This window comes from Oncorhynchus kisutch, linkage group LG5 (assembly GCF_002021735.2).
Source record: "Oncorhynchus kisutch isolate 150728-3 linkage group LG5, Okis_V2, whole genome shotgun sequence".
NCBI classification, from domain to species: domain Eukaryota; kingdom Metazoa; phylum Chordata; class Actinopteri; order Salmoniformes; family Salmonidae; genus Oncorhynchus; species Oncorhynchus kisutch.
In genome coordinates, this window is record NC_034178.2 from 61,535,415 (window position 1) to 61,555,120 (window position 19,706).

Below are 19,706 nucleotides of genomic sequence, written 5' to 3' on the forward strand. Positions count from 1 at the left end.
TGTCTTGTTAATTGCCTATAATTTCCACCTGTTGTCTATTCCATTTGCACAACAGCATGTGGAATTTATTGTCAATCAGTGTTGCTTCCTAAGTGGACAGTTTGATTTCACAGAAGTGTGATTGACTTGGAGTTACATTGTGTTGTTTAAGTGTTCCCTTTATTTTTTTGAGCAGTGTATTTTGACAAGGTTGTTGTAGGCCGGCACAAAATAATGTGAGAAACAGAGAGAGACAGAGAGAAAGTGGAAGAAATGGGCTGCAGAGGGAGTGGCTGAATGATTAGGGTAAATGCACTTTGATTAAAGCGGCCGTGTTGAACTCTGAGACAAAGAAAAAACATTAGGGCGTGAGGGACACGTGGAAAAGTCAGGTCACTTTTCAAATCCATTATTTTAGGGACAAAGAACATCACTATGCTAGAGCGGGTCTGAAAGGACAATGCTATGTATGTTCTGTTCCAATATCAATATCAATATCAAAAGTCTAGAATTTTTTAAAACTTGTCTCGAGCTACTATTTTTTTCATAGCTTTCAAATCGGCACATTCTTCTCTTCTCCTTTACCCTGCAACTCTTCCCCTGGTCCTTGTTGTACAATAGATGTGTTTTCTGTTAACATACCTGGTAAAATAATGGTTAATAAACTACAAAGGTAGCCCCATAAAATTATATTTCCCTGAATTCTGTTTTCTGTTTTATTTTTCCTGGTTTGGGATTTTTTTCCCCCATTTTTTAGTCGCAATATTACAATTATTCATAGAGAAACAATGAAAATGGATGTTCTGAGTCTATGTCAATGCTTAAAACACACATCAATAATATTTTTGAGGTCCGAAATATATGTTTGAATGTAATCTAGCAAGTGATGTATCGTGATGTTTCTGCTGTTAGGCCTACTGCGGCAACACGTCATGACAAAGTCTGCAAAACAACCGCCACCCAATTGATACAAATAATCATGATATAGTTCTGTCAGGTAAGCCTACTTTGCAGATAACATTTAATTTAGAAGGTTGTCCGTCTACCCGCAAGACGGTTATCATTAGCATTGCTAACTGGCTACATACAGAGTGATAGATAAACGCTGGGAGCAATATTCCTGCCATTTAATTGGCAGATATTGTGTTACGTTTGGCTTTTTACCAGGGATAATGTCAATGTGGCTTTGATTGAACTAGACAAAGTGGCAGCAAACCTCCCAGTGGGCATCCACCTTGATTTCACCTATCCTGTTTTTTCAGATTAGTGCAGATGAAGGAGATTAGGGGAGGAAGCTACCTTTGACTATTGAGAGGAGCCCTCGTGTGACTGTAGCAGAACAGATCAAGATGACTAACCCTAACCCTGTCATATTATATTATCACCATCCATTTGTATCGCTAGTATTTGGAATTCTATACCAAATACAGCAGCTAACTTTTCAGGGCTAGTCAAGGTTTTAGCTCAACATGTTTCCCCATATCAACAGATGTCATTGCAGCATGCATATATTCCCCTTGTATAAACCGTGCCACATATGGCTGTCTATATACCACCCACCAATCATGTTGATAGTGCTTACATTAAATCTAAAGCTAATTGTTCCAAGAAACTACAGTCTGCGTAGCAAGATAAATGTATGGGCATTTCCAGGGTCTTTAAAGGGGGGCTGAACTGGCTGATTTTGCCTGTGTTTTCCTCTTCCTCATTAAGAAATGCGACTGAGAAGATAAAATGAGTGTCTTGTGGGGTGGTTTGATGTGGGCTGTGAACATTTGATTGTCTTCTCCCATGTTCTTCTCTCATTCAGTTTTCATTCTTTTCGTTTTCTATGTCCCCAACCCTCTTCTTAGATGTGTTAACAAAGCATTCTCCTCTCTGTGAGGTTCTGACTATCTGATAATATGTTCATTTGAGGCTTTATATGAGTGCACGGAACCCTGCGAGTTCATGGTGTGTGTGTGTTTCACCATGACGGACTATGAAGGCAGAGATCGCTCGCTGCAGGAGAACAGACTCTCTGTGTATCGTGTTTTCTCACCTTATCAAGCTCGTAACATGTAGCGCAACGGGCAAACATGATTACTATAGAGAGTATTTGAAACCCTAATTCTAGCTTTGCTCTTCAATGGAGAGTTAACCATAGAACGTTGGTCATGCCCGTAGCAGAGATAGTCATTCTCAAAATAAACAGAGTTAGTGTGACCACTTACAACAGTTAACTTATAGAGATATCGATACAGCACTAAACACATTAACGTTATCAATAATAAACAATATCCCAAAGACAAGATGAGTGGGTGATGTGAGTGTTTACCTCTCGAAGCGGCAGGGATGGAGGCCGATCTTGACAGCCACAGCGCTGCCAGCATTGAGGTGGCTCCCCTCAATGGTGATGTGAGTTCCCCCCGAGAGGGGGCCCTTGGAGGGCTGTACCCGTGTGAAATAGGGAGACTGGGGAAGAGGAACACACCAAGAGAAGACGTCAGATATAGGAATTAATTTGTTCTGGGATCAACTGTTGTTCTGGGATCAACTGTTGTTCTGGGATCAACTGTTGCTTTTCAATTGATGAAAGAACACAACCTTACAGAAGGACATTTCAACACAGGTATGATGAGAGCTTACCACAAAAGTGAAGGCCTTGGGTGAGACGACTTTGTAGTCGGTGTGTGTGCAGTCCCTCACACATACTTCCACGTGAGCCTCCTGCACACGGTAACCTGTCGCATCAGCCAGCTTACACACGATCCTGAGACAGAGACAGAGAGAGAGAGAGAGAGAGAGAAAGAGAGAGACACATTTGATCATAGCCATTGACATATCCATAGCATTAGTCCAAGGATCACCAAGCCATAGAACGTGGCAATAGCCCTGCACATATCCATAGCCATGCTGTGTGTGATGATGACATCCACTGGTACCTAGAGAGGTACGATAGGAGAGAGGTTCAATGTGTCTCTGTTAGAGGTCGACCGATTATGATTTTTCAACGCCGATACCGATTGGAGGACTAAAAAAACGTTTTTAAAAATATTTTTTATTTGTAATAATAACAATTACAACAATACTGAATGAACACTTATTTTAACTTAACATAATACATCAATAAAATCAATTTAGCCTCAAGTAAATAATGAAACATGTTCAATTTGGTTTAAATAATGCAAAAGTGTTGGAGAAGAAAGTAAAAGTGCAATATGTGCTATGTAAGAAAGCTAATGTTTCAGTTCCTCGCTCAGAACATGAGAGCTGGTGGTTCCTTTTAACATGAGTCTTCAATATTCAATACGTTTTAGGTTGTAGTTATTATAGGAATTATTGGACTATTTCCCTCTATACCATTTGTATTTCATTAACCTTTGACTATTGGATGTTCTTATAGGCACTTTAGTATTGCCAGTGTAACTGTATAGGTTCCATCCCTCTCCTCGCTCCTCCATGGGCTCGAACCAGCGACAACGACAACAGCCACCATCGAAGCAGCGTTACCCATGCAGAGCAAGGGGAACAACCACTCCAAGGTTCAGAGCGAGTGACGTCTGAAACGCTATTAGCGTGCGCTAACTAGCTAGCCATTTCACTTCGGTTACACCAGCCTCATCTCGGGAGATGCACAAGATGCACGAAAGTGCTGTTTGAATGAATGTTTAAGCGCCTGCTTCTGCCTACCACTGCTCAGTCAGATACTTAAGATACTTGTATGCTTGAATGCTCAGTCAGATTATATGCAACGTAGGACACGCTAGATAATATCTAGTAATATCATCAACCATGTGTAGTTAACTAGTTAATATGATTGATTGTTTTTTAGAAGATAAGTTTAATGCTAGCTAGCAACTTACCTTGGCTTACTGCATTCTCGTAACAGGGCAGTCTCCTTGTGGAGTGCAACGAGAGAGAGGCATGTCATTACAAATACCGATTTCCGATTGTTATGAAAACTTGAAATCGGCCCTAATTAATTGGCCATTCCGATTAATCAGTCGACCTCTAGTCTCTATGTGTGTATTAGATGAGATTATAACCCCATAAGCCTTGTGTTTGGCCTTGGGCGGCGGCTTGCCAAATGAAAATTCATTTTAGAAATGATTCAGGCAGAGGACGAGAGTCTGAGGTGTTGGGCACCGCGGGCGAGAACACACACAGACATGTGCTAGCATGTGTGTAATCAGCGCGGACACACCACACACACAGAGGATGGAGCACACACATACACGGATGCATGCATGCATACACACACAAACACACACGCACACAGAGCCCTCATGTTTTACCCTCCTCAGACACTCTGGACTGTTAATTAGCCACATAAAATGAGAGAGGGAGAGAGAGAAGGAGAAAAGAAAGCTGGATTTAAGTGAGAGGGGGGTGATTAATTGAACAAGCTCGTATCCTTCCCATCTCTCTACTGCCCCCCCCCCCCCCCCCCCCCATCACTCCCTCCCTCTCTTTATCCGCCTGCGATGAGTTATTAACTCCGTTGCTTTTGTCCTAGTTTTTAGGAGATGATTGTGTAAATGGAGCCATTTTCACTGGCATCATCACAGTGATGATAAGAGGAATATCAGGTAGACAAATTGGAACCAAATAACAGAGGAAGAGACAGAATGATATAATGTATGTGAGTGTGAGAAAATAATCTGACGATGTACAGATGTATTATGATGTGTGTATACTCTATTTGCATGTGCTGTATGCACACAACTTACCGTCGGAGGACACGTGTGTTTGCGCATCTACTCCTTTGTGAGAGCGTGTGGGCTGAGCTTGACCAGACCTGAATCCGTGACGACCTTCTCCAATCTCCACACTGCACATGCCAGTTAACCCTAAACGTTGTGCTTATTGCCGTAACCTGCCTCCTCCGTTACGGCTCTGACAAGTTCACAGAGATGACACGAGCAGTCACTTCCGAGTCGCTCCATATGGGGAAAATGCCTTTAAATCAGCCTGACTGGTTTAGAGTGTGGACCACTGCCGCCAAGTGTTTGCCAAAATGGCAACGTGCCCTACTTGTAACCGAAAAGACAGGGGTCAAGCGTTAGCCCCTCACGTTTGAAGGTGACAGCAGGGTTGAAACAAACACAAGTATCCTTGAAACAACTATCTTCATATACAGTAGGGTCCAAATATGTTTAAGTACAGATATAAAGCAAATCAGAAATATCCATCCACTTTTATGATTGTAGGATATTTGTCAGTACCCATGACAGTGATGCAAAGTGTTTTTGTTTGTTGGCGGACCTTGTGGTGCTTGGGGAAATGCAGCTTTCCTTAAGTCATTTACGCGTCTAAACACTAAGGTCCTTCATATAAGCATCATACACTCTCACCATGAGTCAGTGAGAGTTTATGACGTCAGTGTGATTTGAATATGGTTGAAAAGGTGTTTGTGCATGATCTGTATCTCTTAGTGAGCCAGACAAGTATTCTAGGATGCCAGGAAGTAAGAGACTAGGGCATTTGTGGACTGAGACAAAGAGATGAAAGAGAAGAAAGTGAGATGGGTAGATAGAAAATAGGGCTAACAGTTGGAGGGAGGGGAGACATGCATACCGACAGAGAGATAAAGAGATGGAATAAGGCATCAAAACAGAGGAAGGAGTACAAAGAGACTAATAGTCACTGACTGTTCAGCGCTGATGTACTCTGCCTCCACGGGGGTGCAGGCCACCTTGCCGATGCGGACCCCCGTCTGGATGTCCTTGAACTGCAGACCCAGGTTCTCCCCCGTGATGGTCAGCATGGTTCCACCCTGTCTGGGACCCGTCTCTGGAGACAACTGGAGAGCAGTGAGGACAGACCGGAGTTTCTAGTTTTAATTTCACCCGCACAAATACAGTGAAATGAATTTATTGCAAACTCAAAATCCAACAATGCAGTAACCAATATCAATATAACACTAAAAATAACAAGGCAGAACAAAAGCACACAATAAATAAAAATAAGAAGAACAAGCTATATCCAGGGTCAGTTCCAATACCATATTTACAATGTGCAGAGATACTGGAGTGATGGAGGTAGACATGTGTTGTGCTAAGGTGACTAGGCATCATGATGCATGATAAATAGTGTGGCTACAGCATATATGATGATTGTATGTGAGTGAGTGTGTGTCGAGTCAGTATAAATGGGTGCGCATGTTGTGAGTGTGTTGGCGTGTCAGTGTGCGGGAGTGTGTAGAGTCCTGTGAGTGTGTTGGCGTGTCAGTGTGCGGGAGTGTGTAGAGTCCTGTGAGTGTGTTGGCGTGTCAGTGTGCGGGAGTGTGTAGAGTCCTGTGAGTGTGTTGGCGTGTCAGTGTGCGGGAGTGTGTAGAGTCCTGTGAGTGTGTTGGCGTGTCAGTGTGCGGGAGTGTGTAGAGTCCTGTGAGTGTGTTGGCGTGTCAGTGTGCGGGAGTGTGTAGAGTCCTGTGAGTGTGTTGGCGTGTCAGTGTGCGGGAGTGTGTAGAGTCCTGTGAGTGTGTTGGCGTGTCAGTGTGCGGGAGTGTGTAGAGTCCTGTGAGTGTGTTGGCGTGTCAGTGTGCGGGAGTGTGTAGAGTCCTGTGAGTGTGTTGGCGTGTCAGTGTGCGGGAGTGTGTAGAGTCCTGTGAGTGTGTTGGCGTGTCAGTGTGCGGGAGTGTGTAGAGTCCTGTGAGTGTGTTGGCGTGTCAGTGTGCGGGAGTGTGTAGAGTCCTGTGAGTGTGTTGGCGTGTCAGTGTGCGGGAGTGTGTAGAGTCCTGTGAGTGTGTTGGCGTGTCAGTGTGCGGGAGTGTGTAGAGTCCTGTGAGTGTGTTGGCGTGTCAGTGTGCGGGAGTGTGTAGAGTCCTGTGAGTGTGTTGGCGTGTCAGTGTGCGGGAGTGTGTAGAGTCCTGTGAGTGTGTTGGCGTGTCAGTGTGCGGGAGTGTGTAGAGTCCTGTGAGTGTGTTGGCGTGTCAGTGTGCGGGAGTGTGTAGAGTCCTGTGAGTGTGTTGGCGTGTCAGTGTGCGGGAGTGTGTAGAGTCCTGTGAGTGTGTTGGCGTGTCAGTGTGCGGGAGTGTGTAGAGTCCTGTGAGTGTGTTGGCGTGTCAGTGTGCGGGAGTGTGTAGAGTCCTGTGAGTGTGTTGGCGTGTCAGTGTGCGGGAGTGTGTAGAGTCCTGTGAGTGTGTTGGCGTGTCAGTGTGCGGGAGTGTGTAGAGTCCTGTGAGTGTGTTGGCGTGTCAGTGTGCGGGAGTGTGTAGAGTCCTGTGAGTGTGTTGGCGTGTCAGTGTGCGGGAGTGTGTAGAGTCCTGTGAGTGTGTTGGCGTGTCAGTGTGCGGGAGTGTGTAGAGTCCTGTGAGTGTGTTGGCGTGTCAGTGTGCGGGAGTGTGTAGAGTCCTGTGAGTGTGTTGGCGTGTCAGTGTGCGGGAGTGTGTAGAGTCCTGTGAGTGTGTTGGCGTGTCAGTGTGCGGGAGTGTGTAGAGTCCTGTGAGTGTGTTGGCGTGTCAGTGTGCGGGAGTGTGTAGAGTCCTGTGAGTGTGTTGGCGTGTCAGTGTGCGGGAGTGTGTAGAGTCCTGTGAGTGTGTTGGCGTGTCAGTGTGCGGGAGTGTGTAGAGTCCTGTGAGTGTGTTGGCGTGTCAGTGTGCGGGAGTGTGTAGAGTCCTGTGAGTGTGTTGGCGTGTCAGTGTGCGGGAGTGTGTAGAGTCCTGTGAGTGTGTTGGCGTGTCAGTGTGCGGGAGTGTGTAGAGTCCTGTGAGTGTGTTGGCGTGTCAGTGTGCGGGAGTGTGTAGAGTCCTGTGAGTGTGTTGGCGTGTCAGTGTGCGGGAGTGTGTAGAGTCCTGTGAGTGTGTTGGCGTGTCAGTGTGCGGGAGTGTGTAGAGTCCTGTGAGTGTGTTGGCGTGTCAGTGTGCGGGAGTGTGTAGAGTCCTGTGAGTGTGTTGGCGTGTCAGTGTGCGGGAGTGTGTAGAGTCCTGTGAGTGTGTTGGCGTGTCAGTGTGCGGGAGTGTGTAGAGTCCTGTGAGTGTGTTGGCGTGTCAGTGTGCGGGAGTGTGTAGAGTCCTGTGAGTGTGTTGGCGTGTCAGTGTGCGGGAGTGTGTAGAGTCCTGTGAGTGTGTTGGCGTGTCAGTGTGCGGGAGTGTGTAGAGTCCTGTGAGTGTGTTGGCGTGTCAGTGTGCGGGAGTGTGTAGAGTCCTGTGAGTGTGTTGGCGTGTCAGTGTGCGGGAGTGTGTAGAGTCCTGTGAGTGTGTTGGCGTGTCAGTGTGCGGGAGTGTGTAGAGTCCTGTGAGTGTGTTGGCGTGTCAGTGTGCGGGAGTGTGTAGAGTCCTGTGAGTGTGTTGGCGTGTCAGTGTGCGGGAGTGTGTAGAGTCCTGTGAGTGTGTTGGCGTGTCAGTGTGCGGGAGTGTGTAGAGTCCTGTGAGTGTGTTGGCGTGTCAGTGTGCGGGAGTGTGTAGAGTCCTGTGAGTGTGTTGGCGTGTCAGTGTGCGGGAGTGTGTAGAGTCCTGTGAGTGTGTTGGCGTGTCAGTGTGCGGGAGTGTGTAGAGTCCTGTGAGTGTGTTGGCGTGTCAGTGTGCGGGAGTGTGTAGAGTCCTGTGAGTGTGTTGGCGTGTCAGTGTGCGGGAGTGTGTAGAGTCCTGTGAGTGTGTTGGCGTGTCAGTGTGCGGGAGTGTGTAGAGTCCTGTGAGTGTGTTGGCGTGTCAGTGTGCGGGAGTGTGTAGAGTCCTGTGAGTGTGTTGGCGTGTCAGTGTGCGGGAGTGTGTAGAGTCCTGTGAGTGTGTTGGCGTGTCAGTGTGCGGGAGTGTGTAGAGTCCTGTGAGTGTGTTGGCGTGTCAGTGTGCGGGAGTGTGTAGAGTCCTGTGAGTGTGTTGGCGTGTCAGTGTGCGGGAGTGTGTAGAGTCCTGTGAGTGTGTTGGCGTGTCAGTGTGCGGGAGTGTGTAGAGTCCTGTGAGTGTGTTGGCGTGTCAGTGTGCGGGAGTGTGTAGAGTCCTGTGAGTGTGTTGGCGTGTCAGTGTGCGGGAGTGTGTAGAGTCCTGTGAGTGTGTTGGCGTGTCAGTGTGCGGGAGTGTGTAGAGTCCTGTGAGTGTGTTGGCGTGTCAGTGTGCGGGAGTGTGTAGAGTCCTGTGAGTGTGTTGGCGTGTCAGTGTGCGGGAGTGTGTAGAGTCCTGTGAGTGTGTTGGCGTGTCAGTGTGCGGGAGTGTGTAGAGTCCTGTGAGTGTGTTGGCGTGTCAGTGTGCGGGAGTGTGTAGAGTCCTGTGAGTGTGTTGGCGTGTCAGTGTGCGGGAGTGTGTAGAGTCCTGTGAGTGTGTTGGCGTGTCAGTGTGCGGGAGTGTGTAGAGTCCTGTGAGTGTGTTGGCGTGTCAGTGTGCGGGAGTGTGTAGAGTCCTGTGAGTGTGTTGGCGTGTCAGTGTGCGGGAGTGTGTAGAGTCCTGTGAGTGTGTTGGCGTGTCAGTGTGCGGGAGTGTGTAGAGTCCTGTGAGTGTGTTGGCGTGTCAGTGTGCGGGAGTGTGTAGAGTCCTGTGAGTGTGTTGGCGTGTCAGTGTGCGGGAGTGTGTAGAGTCCTGTGAGTGTGTTGGCGTGTCAGTGTGCGGGAGTGTGTAGAGTCCTGTGAGTGTGTTGGCGTGTCAGTGTGCGGGAGTGTGTAGAGTCCTGTGAGTGTGTTGGCGTGTCAGTGTGCGGGAGTGTGTAGAGTCCTGTGAGTGTGTTGGCGTGTCAGTGTGCGGGAGTGTGTAGAGTCCTGTGAGTGTGTTGGCGTGTCAGTGTGCGGGAGTGTGTAGAGTCCTGTGAGTGTGTTGGCGTGTCAGTGTGCGGGAGTGTGTAGAGTCCTGTGAGTGTGTTGGCGTGTCAGTGTGCGGGAGTGTGTAGAGTCCTGTGAGTGTGTTGGCGTGTCAGTGTGCGGGAGTGTGTAGAGTCCTGTGAGTGTGTTGGCGTGTCAGTGTGCGGGAGTGTGTAGAGTCCTGTGAGTGTGTTGGCGTGTCAGTGTGCGGGAGTGTGTAGAGTCCTGTGAGTGTGTTGGCGTGTCAGTGTGCGGGAGTGTGTAGAGTCCTGTGAGTGTGTTGGCGTGTCAGTGTGCGGGAGTGTGTAGAGTCCTGTGAGTGTGTTGGCGTGTCAGTGTGCGGGAGTGTGTAGAGTCCTGTGAGTGTGTTGGCGTGTCAGTGTGCGGGAGTGTGTAGAGTCCTGTGAGTGTGTTGGCGTGTCAGTGTGCGGGAGTGTGTAGAGTCCTGTGAGTGTGTTGGCGTGTCAGTGTGCGGGAGTGTGTAGAGTCCTGTGAGTGTGTTGGCGTGTCAGTGTGCGGGAGTGTGTAGAGTCCTGTGAGTGTGTTGGCGTGTCAGTGTGCGGGAGTGTGTAGAGTCCTGTGAGTGTGTTGGCGTGTCAGTGTGCGGGAGTGTGTAGAGTCCTGTGAGTGTGTTGGCGTGTCAGTGTGCGGGAGTGTGTAGAGTCCTGTGAGTGTGTTGGCGTGTCAGTGTGCGGGAGTGTGTAGAGTCCTGTGAGTGTGCATAAAGACTATAAATATAGATAAAATACAAGGGTCAACTCAGATAGCCATTCTGTTAGAAGCTGTTCAGGAGCCTGTTGGTGTCAGGCTTGATGCACCTGTACTGCTTACCGTGAGAAAGAGAACAGTCTGTCTATTACTGTTATAAGCTAGTAGTATTATCATTATAGGACTCAAACCTAGGTCCCTGCACCATTCAGTCTGGTTTTGACAATATGTATGTATGAATGCCATGCTAAAAAAAGCACCATTGCATTGACATTTAACAGAGACAGATCTTGATATTGGATTCAAAAGGTTAATTTCCAAAGTCGTGAACTCGCCCATCCAACATATTGCCACAGGTGCATGTTTATGTTGGTCATGTTCACACACCGTTCGCAGCTCCCACAAATGAGCTTTACTTTTAGCAGTGATTTTCAACACAGCTCTGTTAATACACCCCTCCACCCAAACAGCCCCTTTATCAAAACACCAGCTGACCAGTCTTTCAAGTCTCACTATTCATCTGCTAAATGCTATTAGAAGGAGTTCAGGTTATGACCCATTTTCTTTAGTGAATGATCCTGAGGGTGCTTTAGAGGTGCTCACGGTAATGGCTGCCCACAGTTGCCCTGTACTAATCAGAAGACTATTTATCTGGACCTGTACAGACAATGGCCCCGTCTATATCATTCATCTAGCATGATTAAGACCTGCGTTAATTAGATTAATGCTGAGGGTAACATCCATTTGTCTGACCCACCCACTCTGGTTATTCACTGTTATTCGCTCACCCCCTCTACAACTGCTGGTCGCTGAGGTGACATTTTGACCCCCGGCGGGACAAAGTCGGTGTGTGTGTGTGTGTGTACACACACATGAGGTGAGCACTCTCACAAGCATTCGTGTCCTTCGCTCTCTCAATCCACATAGACATGCATGGAGACAGACAGACCTTTACACATGCATGTGTGCACGTGTACACGCACACACACACCTCCCCGTATTGGAGCACAGCAGGTCACACTAACATTATTAGAATAAAGCAGCCAAATTCAACTGGCAGGCCAATTCCAAACTCAGAGAAGGGTCAATCTGGACTGGACAACATCGCATTTTGTTATATAAAAGTCCAATAATTTTTTTTGACAGCTTTAAAAAAAAATCTACCTGGCACAGCGGTCTCTAACTCAGCAACCTCTTTTTATCACGCTCTCTTAAAGCAACGCCCACCTCTACTAGTGCCCTGTTTAATCCAATTGCGTGGTTATATGCAAATACAAGAGGCCGCATCTCACCCAATCGTGTCAATCCAAATATCCTCTGTGGAACCTTGGGACAAGCAGGCAGAAAGATTTGACAGCGGTTCAACTGTTATCACAGACAGGTGCTCAGTTGCCAGTATCTTTGTTAATATGGCTTCTTAAAAAAGAATAAACGTTGACTCTGAAAACCGTATATTCAAAGACAGTGGACAGTATAGACAAACAGTATTGATTCATTCTCCCCACAACTAGCACAAAACCAATGTGCCTGATTTGCAGCGAGTCAGTAGCTCTTGTGAAAAGTGCCAATGTTAAGCGCCATGATGACACCAGTGCAAATAGTCTGGGTAGCCATTTGAATAGCTGTTCAGGAATCTTATGGCTTGAGGGTAGAATCTATTTAGGAGCCTCTTGGACCTAGACTTGGCTCTGGTATCGCTTGCCGTGCGGTAGCAGAGAGAAAAGTCTATGACTAGGGTGGCTGGAGTCTGCCAATTTTTAGGGCATTCCTCTGACACCACCTGGAATAGAGGTCCTGGATGGCAGGAAGCTTGGCCCCAGTGATGTACTGGGGGGTACACACTACCCTCTGTAGTGCCTTGCGGTCGGAGGCCGAGCAGTTGCCATACCAAGCAGTGGTGCAACCCGTCAGTATGTTCGATGGTGCAGCTGTAAAACCTTTTAAGGATCTGAGGACCCATGCCAAATCTTTTCACTCTTTTGAGGTAGGTTTTGTCGTGCCCTCTTCATGACTGTCTTGGTGTGCTTGGACCATATTAGTTTGTTGGTGATGTGGACGCCAAGGAACTTGAAGCCCAAAAAGTCCTTGTCAATTCACTGACAACCCAACAAAGTGCAATGGAGTGTTCATTGAGGAAAGCTTGGGTTTGGGAAAACACACCAAAAAAAACATTTAAATACGCTGAGATGGTTAAAGGATGCATGTGTGAAATTGCCGACACTTTGCTTGAAAGTAAACAAAAAGATGAGCTCAGGGAAATGATCAACCAGATCCCACTGTCAGATTCCACAGCAATGAGGACAACTGGAAAATTAGCTGAAGATAATAGGTCGCCTAGTGGTTAGAGCGTTGGACTAGTAACCGAAAGGTTGCAAGATCGAATCTCCGAGCTGACAAGGTCAAATCCGTCGTTCTGCCCCTGAACAGGTAGTTAACCCAATGTTCCTAGGCCGTCATTGAAAATAAGAATGTTCTTAACTGACTTACCTAGTTAAATAATGGTAAAATAAAATAAATGTAACTTCATGAATCAACAGTTAACACTGATAATGCACAGCTTCTGGTGTCTGTAACAAAATAAAAAAGGAATTATGTTTTTATTTATTTCACCTTATTTTAACCAGGTAGGCAAGTTGAGAACAAGTTCTCATTTGCGACCTGGCCAAGGTAAAGCAAAGCAGTTCGACACATACAACAACACAGAGTTACACATGGAATAAACAAACATACAATCAATAATACAGTAGGAAAATCTATGTGAGGAGCTATTGGTCTTTACAAATCTAGAAGCAGACACACGGGGATAAGATATCCATGAGGTCATCAAAGGGATGCTGACAGACAGGGGGAGAGATCTGAAGTCAGAGGTCTCCATCACCACAGATGGAGCTCCAGCCATGACAGGAAGAGGGAAGGGACTGGTTTCACGTTTGAAAGACGACCACCCTGACCTGACATCATATCACTGCATCATCCATCAGTCTGTCCTGTGTGCCAGTCTGGGAAAAAAAGTATTATGAGGTCATGACAACAATGATGAAACTGATCAACTTTTTGGGAGCAACATCACTACAACACCGCCTGCTATGAGTCATTCTGACAGAGGCCAATGCCAGTTTTGATAACCCCCTACAATGACAGGTGGCTTTGGAACGCTTTTGGGCCATTCAGGAGGAAATCAAAGCTTTCTTATCAGAGCAAAAGAGTGACAAGGCAACTCAGTTTTCTGAGTTTTTGGAAGATGAGGAGAAAAGGGAAACAGTTGCATTTTTGACAGACATTACATCACACCTTAATCAACTGAATGTTGAGCTGCAGGGATGGCACAACACAGTGTGTGATATGATAACAGCAGTCTGGGCTTTCCAACAGAAATTTGAGCTTTTCAAGAATGATCTCCAGGGAGAACTTGTCCACTTCTCCAATCTGCTGGTGTAAACACAGGGAGACAAATATGTTCCCTAACCATGTTGATTTCATCCAGAAGCTGATGGATAACTTCAAGGCTCGCTTTGATGACTTCACTGTTAGAAGAGTACAGCTGCTGCTCATCCAGAACCCCACCTTGGTCACAAATGTGACAAAGTTGTCAGAAGAAGCAAAACAGATCTTCAGATGGGTAGATGTTACATCACTGCAAATGGAGTTGATTGAGCAGCAAGAACAAGCGACTTTGAAGGAGCAAGCTGATGATTGCGATCCTTTTACTTTCCGGGGAAAGATGGTGCAGCAGCTGATGTCCCTGTTCCCAAGACACTGGCGCTATACATCCAGACCATGTTTGGCTCCACATAAAGCATTCAGTCCCCTTGCCTTTTTCCACATTTTGTTACATTACAGCCTTATTCTAAAATGTATTATTTAAAACATTTTACTCAGCAATCTCCACACAATACACCATAATGACAAAGTGAACATACGTTTTTTGAAATTATTGCAAATATATGAAATAAAAAGCAGAAATACCTTACTTACGTAATTATTCAGACCCTTTGCTATGAGACTCGAAATATAGCTCAGGTGGATCCTGTTTCCATTGATTATCCTTAAGATGTTTCTACAACTCAGAGTCCACCTGTGGTAAATTCAATTAATTGGACATGATTTGTAAATTGCACACAACTGTATTCATAAGGTCCCACAGTTCACAGTGCATGTCAGAGAAAAAAAAAACAAGCCATGAGGTCAAATAAAATTGACCGTAGATCTCCGAGACAGGATTGTGTCGAGGCACAAGTCTGGGGAAGGGTACCAAAAAAATTCTGCAGCAATTAAGATCCCCAAGAACACAGTGACCTCCATCATTCTTAAATGGAAGTTGGGAACATCAAAGACTCTTCCTAGAGCTGGGCGCCCAGCCATACTGAGCAATCGGGGGAGAAGGGCCTTGGTCAGGGAGGTGACCAAGAACCCGATGGTCACTCTGACAGAGTCTAGAGTTCATCTGTGGAGATGGGAGAACCTTCCAGAAGGACAACCATCTCTGAAGCACTCCACCAATCAGGCCTTTATGGTAGAGTGGCCAGACGGAAGCCACATGCTAGAGGCTAGAAATAACACACTAACCGTTTCAGGGGACCTGTTTTTAGTGGCACAGTGTTTTAAAATAGTTTAGTGGTATAAAAACACAGTGGTGGCACAGTGGTATAAAAACGTGTATTATCAAAGAACCTGGGTATGGGTCACGTGTATTAACAAATAACCTGGGTATGGGTCACGTGTATTAACAAATAACCTGGGTATGGGTCACGTGTATTATCAAATAACCTGGGTATGGGTCACGTGTATTATCAAATAACGTGGCTATGCGTCACGTGTATTATCAAATAACATTGGTATGTGTCACGTGTATTATAAAATAACATTGGTATGTATCACGTATATTATAAAATAACATTGGTATGCATCACGTATATTATCAAATAAGTGGGTATGCGTCACGTGTATTAGGAAACGTACAAAGCAGAAAAAGATGAAGACAAAAAAAGACCATACAAAACACTACGCTTATTCGTCACACATTAGTTATCTATCCACAGAGAGGGGGCAGAGAGTAAGAGAGAAAGAAAGAGCGAGAGAGGCAGAAAAAGAGGAGAAAACAGAGAAGAGAGAGAAAGAAAAAGAGAGAGTCCATTTTGACTGTGCCATGCTCTTTATGTGGGGCCTATTGTTGTCACTGTGTGCAGTGGGTCTGGTCTGGAGATAGCATCTGGTACGAAAGAGTCTGAGAGGAGAGAGCTGAATCTAAGATGAACACAGTGGAGCTGGTCGAGGGTCTTATCATTAAAATGAAAGGGAACATCTACATTGGAGAGAGAATATATTCAGAGCTGGAGAGGGGGATAGAGCGGGGTGAAATGACCTCTGTTACGTTTTCAGACGATGAAGAAGGTGTGTGTGTGTGTGTGTGTGTCATGTGAATTAGAAAATATCTAGTCATAACAGTGTGACAATGAAGTCATAAGATATGGTCATATAAAAGCATTTGAGCCATTGAGTCTAAAGAGTTGGACATATTCAGTCATAAGAATTAATGTATGAATTCATACCTGGCATACATAATGCATATTTTACATTAAGTAATATGATGGGATCTACTTGAAAAGTAAGAAGAACATGATGGATTTGGTCAAAAGAACTAGACATTAATTGCAATATCAGACAGAGATGAAATATTCTGGAAACAAGCCTACAGAGTCTATATAACAGTGGAGTGTTGCAAATGAATCATTGTCAATTTAGAAACAATTCACTGAGAAACACAAGCTAAGGTCAACTGAAGAATGTTCCGTTTGTAACAGTGCTGCTTGTAACACTGCTGCTACTCTGCAATTGCATGCTTGAATACAAAAAAAGGAATAATGTTGCCATTAATATCAAAATGCAAGATGGAGGTCCTTTGTCACACTGGTGGTTGTTTTTCGGTGCTGTAACACGGGTGGTGTATTCAGTACTGTAGCCTGGGTGGTGTTGTCAGTGCTGTAACCGGGGTGGTCAGGTCAGTGCTGTAACATGGGTGATGTGGTCAGTGCTGTAACATGGGTGGTGTGTTCAGTGATGTAACATGGGTGGTGTGGTCAGTGCTGTAACCTGGGTGGTGTGGTCAGTCAGTACTGTAACCTGGGTGGTGTAGTCAGTCAGTACTGTAACCTGGGTGGTTGAGTCAGTGCTGTAACCTGGGTGGTCAGGTCAGTGCTGTAGCCTGGGTGGTGTGGTCAGTGTTGTAACCTGGGTGGTGTAGTCAGTGCTGTAACATGGGTGGTGTGGTCAGTGCTGTAACCTGGGTGGTGTAGTCAGTACATAACATGGGTGGTGTGTCAGTACGTAACATGGGTGACAGTTTCAACTGTTCTGCCTTATTATTATTCGACCATGCTGGTCATTTATGAACATTTGAACATCTTGGCCATGTTCTGTTATAATCTCCACCCGGTACAGCCAGAAGAGGACTGGCCACCCCACATAGCCTGGTTCCTCTCTAGGTTTATTCCTAGGTTTTGGCCTTTCTAGGGAGTTTTCCTAGCCACCGTGCTTCTACACCTGCATTGCTTGCTGTTTGGGGTTTTAGGCTGGGTTTCTGTATAAACCCTTTGAGATATCAGCTAGGGCTATATAAATAAATTTGATTTGATTTGATTTTGATTTGGTGTTGTCAGTAAGTAACATGGGTGGTGTTGTCAGTGCTGTAACCTGGGTGGTGTAGTCAGTGCTGTAACATGGGTGGTGTAGTCAGTGCTGTAACATGGGTGGTGTGGTCAGTGATGAAACCTGGGTGGAGTAGTCAGTGCTGTAACCTGGGTGGAGTAGTCAGTGCTGTAACCTGGGTGGAGTAGTCAGTGCTGTAACCTGGGTGGAGTAGTCAGTGCTGTAACCTGGGTGGAGTAGTCAGTGCTGTAACCTGGGTGGAGTAGTCAGTGCTATAACCTGAGTGGTGTAGTCAGTGCTATAACCTGAGTGGTGTGGTGCATCGCTGTAACCTGGGTGGTGTAGACAGTACTGTAAGTGCTGTAACATGGGTGGTGTGGTCAGTACTGTAACATGGGTGGTGTAGTCAGTGCTGTAACCTCCTGGGTGGTGTAGTCAGTGCTGTAACATGGGTGGGGTAGTCAGTACTGTAACATGGGTGGTGTAGTCAGTACTGTAACATGGGTGGTGGAGTCAGTACTGTAACCTGGGTGGAGTAGTCAGTGCTATAACCTGGGTGGAGTAGTCAGTGCTGTAACCTGGGTGGAGTAGCCAGTGCTGTAACCTGGGTGGAGTAGTCAGTGCTATAACCTGAGTGGTGTAGTCAGTGCTGTAACCTTGGTGGTGTGGTCAGTACTGTAACATGGGTGGTGTGGTCAGTGATGTAACCTGGGTGATGTGGTCAGTGATATAGCCATGTTCGGTTGCTCAGTGTTGTAACCTGGGTGATGTGGTCAGTGCTGTAACATGGGTGGTGTGGTGCATCGCTGTAGCTAGGTCGATGCACTATGAAAGGACTATAGATATATGAGAGAGAGAGAGAGGTGAGGAGAGAGAGATGGAGAAATAGAGTGCTTAAGCCACCATTTCCAGAAATAGACCATTTTGCAGCTTAACAATACATAGGGGCATAGCAAGGAAATCAATAGCCTTTTAACGACCAGTTCCAACGGAGGAAGAACACAGACACACGGGTTGGGGTCCATATGACTCATGAAGTGGAGAATTTCAATTGAATTCAATTAGAATTTCAACAACCTTTAAATTATGGAATTGGAATTAGACTGTTTGGATTGGAATTCAATATTTGCATATTTCCCAGTTAATGAAATGTATGCTTTAAGTACAAAAATATTGACTGCAGGATGTGTTGAATCATTTCAACTTGTGATATGATCAGCCTGAGAGGGTTGAAATCAAAAGTGGAAATGTTGGTGATAATAATGGTAATATAATTCTTGGAATTTACCTAACATTTGAATTGAGAGGAATTTAATCATCTTTGAATTGAAAGACTGACCTGGAAATTGAATTAAATGGAATTTACAGGGAGAGGAATTTACAGGGTGTCCTGTGTGAATTTAAGTATGCTCCCTCTAATTCTCTCTTTCTTTTTCTTTCTCTCTCTTGGAGGACCTGAGCCTTAGGACCATGCCTCAGGACTACCTGGCATGATGACTCCTTGCTGTCCCAGTCTACCTGGCCGTGCTGCTGCTCTGGGCAAGTTTGCAGGGAGAAATAGAATGAAATGCTTCTCAATCCCAGTCTTCCCAATGAAATGAAGGGTTAATCCGGAAGGTAATAACGGGCCACACAGCGGCTAGTGCATTTAGCGTAGAACTAGCATTATTACAGGCTAACAATGTGGTACCCTACTGCTCAGTACTGTAATGTATCCAAGTGAACAGAGTTTACAGGGATAAATAGCATGAAATGAAATAGCCTCTCAATCTCCATGCCTTGAATCCCTGTCACTCTGTGACTTCTAGGAAGACTTTAACCAACTTAACCCAAAAAATGTCACCATGTTTTCATCATCATATAAAGCCCTAGTTATATTGTTACTTTGACAAAGTCATTTTTTGAGATTATTATTTCATTCATTAATTAGTGACTCATTTTAAGGTCAACCGTGTTTTGTAAAATGAACTCTCGTTTTAATATGGTGAACATATTCCTTTTTAAATATTTGTTTCAAAAGAAACATTGAACATCTAACAGTAAAATCATAGTGTAAAAGCAGGTGAGCCGGTTCTACTCTTTTGGCCATTTTCTGGTGGAAAACTGAACGGGTCGAGCAAAACACACCAACCCATAGATTGACAAGCAAAAATACAAATGTTTAAAAAGTCTGAAACTTGCATTTAATTGCCACTCCCTGTTGCACACAAGAACCTCCCATTCCTCGTGCCACATGGGGATTTACTGATACGGTCAACACGGTTACATAATGGCACTTACTATAGACAGTTTTGAATTTAATCACTTGAGATGGGAAAACATGGTTTTATTATTTTTAAGTTGAACAAGTGCTCTCTATGAAAGAATGTTAAAATGTGAAATGTAACACTACCCAAAAGGGAACAACCCAGACTGATCGTTTCAAGGAAAGATGAGAGGTTTTAAGTTTGTAATATGTCCACTGTCCAATGTTCCTGTAATGTTAATGTCAGAGGAAAATAATATGGCAATGTTGTAGCAATGTCGAGGCAACATTGTGATAGTATTAGATGGATGCTAACTTGTTTTTTCCCCTTGTGTCTCACTGTTAAGACACTCCCATTCCTCCATCTCTCTTTTCACTTGGTTTCTTGCTTTCCAAACCCTCTTTTCTACCACCTCTATATTTT

At 45.5% G+C, this 19,706-nt stretch overlaps 1 pseudogene; it reads right to left on the minus strand.

Annotated features, from left to right (window-relative positions):
- LOC109891379 (plexin-A1-like) overlaps window positions 1-19,706 on the minus strand; it is a 370,611-nt pseudogene that overhangs the window by 79,986 nt on the left and 270,919 nt on the right.